The sequence below is a fragment of the Montipora foliosa genome, chromosome 5 (assembly GCF_036669935.1).
Source record: "Montipora foliosa isolate CH-2021 chromosome 5, ASM3666993v2, whole genome shotgun sequence".
NCBI lineage: Eukaryota > Metazoa > Cnidaria > Anthozoa > Scleractinia > Acroporidae > Montipora > Montipora foliosa.
In genome coordinates this window covers 18,403,401-18,412,503 of record NC_090873.1, presented here as the reverse complement: position 1 = coordinate 18,412,503, position 9,103 = coordinate 18,403,401, and positions in this window count along the sequence as shown.

Below are 9,103 nucleotides of genomic sequence, written 5' to 3'. Positions count from 1 at the left end.
AAGGAAGTTTTTGACCTCTGTGCTGTTTTCTGGAATGGGCCATGTGCGAACTTGTTCGACCTTTCCAGGGTCTGGGCCGGTGCCTTCTTAAGTGACCACATGTCCGAGATACGAAACTTGTTTCTGAAAAAGAAAACGCTTTTTCGGCTTAAGCTTTAGTCCCGTCCGGGTCAGTCGCTCAAACACTTGTTTCATCCGTTCTAACCCCTCCTCGAATGTACGCCCCATGACAATCACATCAACAAGGTAAATCAAACAGATTTTCCAATGTAGACCTTTCAAGACAAGTTCCATCAATCTGGCAAATGTACTTGGCGCGTTACAAAGCCCGAATGGCATCACGTTCCATTCGTACAAGCCGCTTGGGTTACAAATGCTGCCTTTTCTTGGGTGTTCGCGTCCATTGCCACTTGCCAGTAACCGGAGTCAAGATCCAACGTGGAAAACCATCTAGAGCCGCTTAAAGAAGCAAGTGAATCATCAACTCGCGGTATGGGAACGGCATCCTTTACCGTTGCTTCATTTAACCGGCGGTAGTCAATACACAACCTCTGGCTACCGTAAAGTGACATCAATAACTTGCTTAGCCAGGGCAGAGTTAGTAGAGTTAGTTCCCCTCTACTAACTCTGGCCAGGGCAACCACAGTCTCAGCAGCTGAGTGGTAAGCTTCGTTGGAAACATTGAAAACACGTAAAGGGACCTCTCCGTCCTCTTTAACATCCACCAAAGTCCTTGCAACATGGAGGCTCTTTTGTTGCAAATGTGAGGTGAGGCAAGGCTCTAACAATCGCAGGCCTAATGGAGATGCCTTTGGATTTAAATTACTAGAACGCTTGTGAACGGTGACTGGAACAATCACCTCAGTGTTAGGTTCAATAATTGTTGACCGTCGTACGATACATCTTGAACTAAGGGGCTAGTTCTTGAAATCATAACAATCAAACACTTCTCCATTAATTGACACTTGGATTTTTACAATGTCGATATGCGAATCAACTTGTGACAGGAAGTCCATACCCAGAATGCCCTCATGTTCAACCTCAGCCATAATCACATGCATATGAAACTCTTTAGTACCCAGGTGCACCACAGCATGTCCCAAACTATGTGTTTTTGCTTGCTGATCATCAGCAAGAGCAATCGCAGAATTTACTGAAATCAAACTGAACTTGGCACTAGCAGGTAAAGAATTATAAATCTTGAAAGACAAAACTGAACTAGCAGCACCAGTGTCTATCAACCACAGAGCACGAGTTCCACCAATGAAACCTGGCAAATAAAGACCTTGCACTTTATTACCAACTTGTGACCCAGCTTCCATCGACACATTGGGATAAGTCATATCCTGCATAGGTACAGTAGTGGGGGCCAACTTCAATCTCACTCAAGCATCCCCCTGGCCTTTGGGTGACACCCTCCTAGCGTTTAAAAGGTAAAGTCAGCTTACAGGCCTAGTGGCCCATCAGGCCGGAGCTTATCCCCGGTTTCTGTAGCATGAAGCAACTTAGCCTGATTCTCAGACGTCCGAGGTCGTTCGCGGCCACTTCGCTTCCCCTCTCTCCCTCTCCCGTCTGATATACTCTGTGCGAGATCGTGTTCATGACGTCAGGGTGCCTAATGTATAGCAAGAGCCAATCATAACGCGCGTAAGAAGTGGAGGGTGAAAAGGTCAACAAATAAATTTCACGCGGGGTTTTCCTTGATTAGATTTTGGCAAGCGAAGATTTCTTAGCTATGTTTCTAATTTCTACGCCGAAGAAAGCCGTGTTATCGCAGACGAACTCGATTCAGTGCTTCTTCTGCGCTGAATTTCTCGAAACAAGCGATAGAATAGCGATTTTTGGCGCTCGCAGTATGATTTGCGAGGAACTCTCTGCAAGATTTTAGGCGGTGAATTACAAACTTCCATTGAGGACTTACAATATGTTTGCAAAAGAAAATGCTACCCAAAGCTGAAAAAGATCGAAAAAATTATGTCAAATCTCAAAAGTCTCGAAGAAGAGTTAAGGGCAGAAATGTCTAAAAACGCCATGGTTCGCATAAAGCGGGGACTGAGTCGCGATCAAACTCAGGAGGGATCGCTGGAAGCGACGCCGGTGAAGAAAGCTTTATTTCCTACAAATCCACCTCAAGATCAAACAAGGTTTCCTTCGCCAGTAACGGCAAGGGAGGTCACAAGTCTGACAGGGTTGCCTTCTACAGTTTCGATGGTTGGATATACAGCAGTAAGGCATTCGGGTGTTCCTGTAGTTGTGCGGGCATTTCCAGCGCTAGCATGTGTAAACAATGGGAGGAATTTCTTCTCACCTGCAAGTCAACGTAGCACATCTCAGCAGCCACCACCGAACAAACTTGGAGCAGCAAATAGGGAAACAGTGTACAAAAGCAATTTAGATGAACGGCCTTTTGTACAGGTGTGGACAATTTCTAAATTGAAGGCCCCTTTTGCGTTTTCTAAGTTTAATAATATACCCGTAATGTTCGATCATGGCTTGTTTTGCTCGGGAAGGAATAACAAAAAGGTACATTTTTGTTTGACATATACAAGTGGATTCGAAATGTTCCTCCTTAAGTATCATTGTAGTAAAACCGTATTTATTGATGTATTTGGCTTTTAAGTGTGAATACATAATGAATTTACTCTTCATACAAAGGTAACCTTGAACTATCCCGGGTGTGCAAGGGAATTCAAGGCAACGTTGGGTGAAGATCTTCAGACCCTTGGAAAAGCCTTAGCAAGACGAGGTACTTATAAACAGATTGCAGGTGCTACATTTCATTGCCCTTCACTGAAAACCTACCTAAAACAAACATTCCATACTTCTGGGAATATGAAACATCCGCTCTGATTGGCGGAAATTAATAATAGCTCTGACGTCATGAACACGACCTCGCACAGAGTATATCAGACGGGAGAGGGAGAGAGGGGAAGCGAAGTGGCCGGGAACGACCTCGGACGTCTGAGAATCAGGCTAGAAGCAACTAGGAGCATTTCTACTCCCCCCTGGATGGGGGTACCCCCAGCATTTCGATGGTACCCATTTATACACTAGGGTGGAGAGAGGCACCGAGGGCGTAAAGTGTCTTGCCCAAGAACACAACACAATGTCCTCGGCCAGGTCCCAAACCCGGACCATTTGCTCCAAAGTCGAGCACACTAACCATGAGGCCACCGCGCCTCCCTCTGCTGGCGTTTCCCGAGCCCAAATTATCTTGTTCATGTGACTTGCGTGATGGGCACTTACGACGGTAATGGCCAAATTCCTTGCAATCCCAGCATGGACTATTTCCACTGAAATAACGTGGGGCAGGTGGGCGTCGCTGGCTTCCAGGGATGTTCAAAGACATTGGCTGGGAGAGCTGCTGTATCTGCTGAACTAGCTGTTGGAGAACAACTTGCTGAGTCTCCTGAGGTTGTTGTTGCGCTTGAAGGTCAGACCGTAACGTTTCAAACTGAGCTTGAAACAAATCAGGCTCGCTTTGAACTTCATCGACAGATCAAACCTTTGGAGAGCTTCTTGGCCGATCTCTATCCAAGAGACGAAGTTCACAGGCCAACAACAGGGCTTCGTCCATGGTGCGTGGTTTGTATCTGCGTAGTCGAAGCCTGTCGTCTCGGTATTTGATAGCATCAATGAAATGCTGGACGGCAAATCTTTCCTGAGTGTCAGGGGGCAAATCCCGATAAGCGAGAGTTGACATAGACCGGATATGTGCAGAAAGGGCTTGAACACTTTCATTTTCCTGTTGGCGACGGTTGTGCAAACGTGCCTGGTGTAACTCGCACTGTTTTTCAACACCAAACCGAAGTTCCAATTTGTCAACAATCTTCGCGTAATTTCGACAGTCGCTGTCGGACATGTCATTTATTACCTTTTGAGCTTCGCCGCAAAGGCTTGTGGCCAAGAAAACAGCAGTTTCTTCTTTGTTCCAACCATTAACAACAGGGCAACGCTCAAAGTGTTTCAAATAATCTCGTAACGACTGAGTACCATCATAATCCGCAGGATTTTTAACAGGTTTGAGAAACTTCCGGTGGTGTGTAAACAAGTCAGTTGGAAAATTATCCAATTCGTTCTGGAATGCGAACGGGTTTGCAGAGTGGAATCGGCGACTTGAACTTCCAAAATAATTTAATGACAGGTCCGGAGATGAATCAGACGCTGTAAACGGGTTCTCCGGCTTAAAAGGGTTAGCTGTCGTCCAACAACTCATCTCTTTGAATCCTGAATCCACGTGCACGGTTGATTTTTCTGCCACTGAAGACCGGCGAAAGCACGCGAGCAAACGAACAAGCAAACTTTCCACACATAACTATATAAAACGATGATATTCGCTCGCACAAACCATCAAAATATCTCCATTGACCACAGGGGTACGTAAAGTTCGTTTTTCTCACCGCTGCCATCAATCAAACATTTTGGTTTCTCTAATCACTGATCAACAGTTAACACAACCCTTAGCACACTCTTATTGCACCATCGTCACGTGACTACAATTGTTCCTTAGGGGGGTACCTATGGTAATCACCTACGCTACAGTACATTGACTGTGCAGTAATTTACGACACAAGTGTTACTTCACAGTAAGCCTTTCAAGGCTTTGTAAAGTAAGAGTACAGTACTCTGATCAATTAAAATCGATACACTACAGCGGTGTTGCAAGCGACTCCTCTACTAACTGACAAAAAATTAAATGATGGCATTCAGCATTTTGATGCAATATGAATTACGGTGATATTTTTCCGTCATGTAAGACAATAAGGCAAGAAAATCAGGAAGGAAAACATGAAGAGTAAGCACTTACCGACCCAATGAATTGATTGAAGGAAAGAATAACGAATAATATAGCTTATTTCTCTGTCAAACAGTCCTCAAAAAGTGTGCCTAACGATCACGAAAATATGGTAAAAACCTGGGTTAATCTAAATAGCTGAACACAAGCACAAATATGTTCGAGCAGTATCCCAAACTCAAGTTTGAGCATTTTACGTACGTACGTTTCGACGTACGATAATATACTACGGTCGGGTAATACAGTAGTATAAAGGGTCAAAGTGGGCCTGTTTTTAAGAGATATGAATCGGTACTATCAGAAAAGGGGAAAAGAGATTTCAGAAGGCTTTGAAGCCAGAGAGGCTGAGCGTTATTTCCGCCAAGCTAAAGATCTACAAGGCCCGCTAAAACACACGGTCCAAAAGCCTCTTTGCACCGAACTCGAGTTTGTACAACATTTTCCTTCACATTTCAAAGATCGCCAATTACCGCTGCCACCCGAGCTAAATTCCGCCAAACAGTTCCTACCACCTACGTTAGCTGCAGCACCAGAAATCGATGACAGTCCACCTAGACTACAAGAAATCCGGACTATAGTTGAAAAATTCAAGCTTCGTAAAGCTGCAGGAAGTGATGATTTAGTTAACGAGCTACTGCGCTATTCAAACGATTGTCCAGATTTTATTCAAATCTTGAACGAGCTAGTAACAGTCATTTGGGAGTCTGAGGATATTCCAGATCAGTGGAGGAGAGCAACAATCAGTACATTACATAAAAGAGGCAATCTAGCAATTCCAAGCAATTTCCGCCCACTCAGTCTCATCTCAACACTATCGAGAACAGTCACCATATTATGCCGCAAACGCATAAACGGAAGATACCACCATGCTTTGGATGACTGCCAGTACGGCTTTAAACAGCACGTTGGAACTGTTTACGCAATTTACTGCTTCAGCAGCAATCAAATCTGGTACAATCTCATTCAAACTTGGTTCCGGAGTTCGACAGGGCTCTGACGAAGGTCCAAATCTGTTGTTTGTTTTTACCATAAGTACTTTCGGTGGTTGAGGCGGAAATCCAGACATCAGTTCCAGACGTGGGTGTAAACTTGAAATTTGAAATTTTCAGCGAATGCAATCCGCGTAAACTGCGTTCAACGGGTCCTGCTAGTGGTTCTAGGTGTATGTTCAAAATTTTATATGCTGATGATATTGTGTTCTTTGATACAGATGAAACAAGACTCAATAAGGTATTGGCAGTGGTAGAGTCAGTTTTCACGAGATTCGGTCTAGTTATTGTTGAAAATAAAACAAAATCAATGAGTTTCAATCTGAAACCAGATGAACAACCTGCAACCCTTCACTTTTCAACTGGCGCGCTAGAAAAAGTCAAAAAGTTCAGATATTTAGGATATCATGTATCTTCAGATTCCCCAACACTATTTCTAGACATGAAATCCAAGCAGCGTTCACAGAATTTAACTCAAACCGCCGTGCACTTATCAACCGCAATATCAACCTCCCAGACCGCGTTTCACTACTTGACAGTATAGTACGCTCAAGGCTTCTGTATTCAGTCCAAGCATGGAATTTAAACCCATTGGAAAAAGAGCGACTTGACGTGATCTACCGCAGTTTCTTACGAAGAATGGTTTACAAAGGATATGCCAAGAAAGACCCACAAAATGGTGATTATAATTTCATAATCTCTAATCAAAAGCTATACGAGATAACCCGTACAGTTCCACTTCAAGACTTCATTGATAAACAATTCCTAAAGTTCCAAGCCCATGTTACCCGTCTTCTTTTTTTATTTTTATCTTTATGTTTTAACCTGTCTTTGTAAAAAGCATTGAGACTTACGTGACATGCGTTTTTAAGAAATAAAGTATTATTATTATTATTATTATTCAAAACAACAAGACGCCTTTAAGGGCGTATCCGTGGGATGCACAAACAGTTAACACAAAATGTCCAGTTACAGTGAACTACAACCACGGGTAAACTTCGGAAAATGGGGAGAGATTACCAGAAATGTAAAGCTATAATTTAACTAGAAGTTATTTGTTGTAAAAACAGAAAGAGGTTATTTCTTATTATTAATGCTACTAAATTATCCAGTGGAACCAACGAGGCCCTATTAGGGGTTATCAGGAATACAGGAGATTGAAGTAAAAAACTTATAGGGATATGGGATATTTTGGTGGGGGGGGGGGGGGGATTAACGGGATGCAGGATATTTAAAAAACCGAAATGGTATTTTAGTGATACAAACCACAGGAATTAGCGGGATAAAGGTCAGATTTTTAGAGATACGGGATACTAATGGGGCATCAACAATCAGCACAGCAATACTATCAAAATTCGGGCGTTATCCCAAACGAGGATATGTCTCTTGAACCTCATGTTGCTGCTATTTGTAAATCCTGCTTTTTTCATTTAACCCTCTCCCTCCTAAGAGTGATACTGATACATTTTACTCTGTCTATTGCCAGATGATTATACTTGTCAATGGGGGCCTCTTCAGGGGTGAATGGGTAATAACCACATCTAGGTCCACTCAAAAACTATGTCACCTTTAACCCTCTCCCTCCTGAGAGTGATACTTAGAGAAATACTTTGTCCAACACCAGACGATTTTACTCGTCAATGGGGGCCTCTTCAGGGGTGAAAGAGTTAAGGAACATTTGCAAAATCAGGAAACATATCAGCGTTAAGGCCTGTGAGACACTTATTCACGCATTCATTTCTTCTTATTAGATTTTTGCAACTTGCTTATTTATGGCCTGTCTAAATTTTCAGTGCAAAAGCTACAACTGGTACAAAATGCTACTGACAGCCAGAGTCCTCACCTTTTCTCACAAATCTGAATATCTTACTTGAATTCTGTGTAGCCTACAGAATTTGGCCATCCAGTGGGCAAAGAATTCAATATAAGATTTTACTTCTTACCTTCAAAATCCTCAATAACTAACTGTCTCATTCGTCTGACTTAATCAAATCTTATAGACCTTCAAGGACTCTAACGTTGACTAGACTGAACGTGTCTCGCGCTTTGGTCTCAATGATCACGTGCTTTGCTGAGGAGAACTTCAAGTCCAATTTGTTTTGCTTCATGTTAGCACAATGTACAATATCACCAACTCTGAAATTATGCGGAGTTGCATGTTGCTTGACATTGTGATATTATTTTAAATGCGCTTGATGCAAGTTGCATTTTGCCCGATGGACGTGATCGAGCGCCGACGCTGCTGTATTTGAGTTAGACTCAATGTGCGGCACTGAATACGAATTTCGTTATTGAACAATAGCATAGTTGGCGATTTCCCGCTGACTGGATGTGGACTTGCTCTGTAGAGCATGAGAATTTTAGGTAACTCCTCTTGCCAGGATTTGCCTTCAGAGATCACCGCTCGGAAATTTTTCTTAAGATATCTATGAAATCTTTCTAACTTCCTGTTGCTTCGAGCATAATATGGTGACACACGAATGGGCTTTATTCCACGCGACTTAAGGAAAGCTTCGAACTCTTCGCTTACAAATTGCTTTCCATTGTCAGAAACGATTTCTTCGGGAAACCCGAATCTGGCGAATATGTCAGTTAATGCTTTAATGACTTCGCGCGAAGTGATTTCTTTCAAAACACATGCTTCGGGATAAGAAGAATAGTAATCGATGTAAGTCAATATGCATTTGCTTTCGATTGGACCAACGAGATCCACTGCACCTTTTACCCAAGGGCCTCGAGGTAAAGGTGTTGGCTGAAACGGCGTGTACTTATTCAACGCCTGATCCAGCACGCAAGCTTGACAATTTCTGATCATTGTTTCGGCTGCTTCGTCCATCCCGGGCCAGAAAAAGCGTGTTCTGAGAAATTGCGACTCCTTGATGTGTTTCGTGCGCTAATTTTAGAATTTGCTTTTGCAGCGACTGTGGAACAACAATTCCATTTCCTCTAAGAATTGCTCCATCAAAAACAGATAATTCCTCCTTGACCCTATCGTATGGTTTCAGATCATGCGACCATTTTCCGCTTTGAATTTGAACAAGTAATTTGGACAGCGTGACGTCTCTGCTGGTTTTGGTTTGCATGTCTGAAAGGGTCACGGCCTGAAGGTCTGACATGTTTGATGTGGAAACGAATCGCACATAATTTTCGCAAACAAAACCAGTGTCCGAAAGGTCGTCTTGCCTGGATGGCAATCGTGACAACGAATCTGCGGTATTTGCATTTCCTGCTATATGCTGAATACAGAAGTTATACTGATGTAATCTCCAAGCTAAACGCTGAATGCGCGGAGGTAAAACTTTGCTTGAATGTGGGTCAA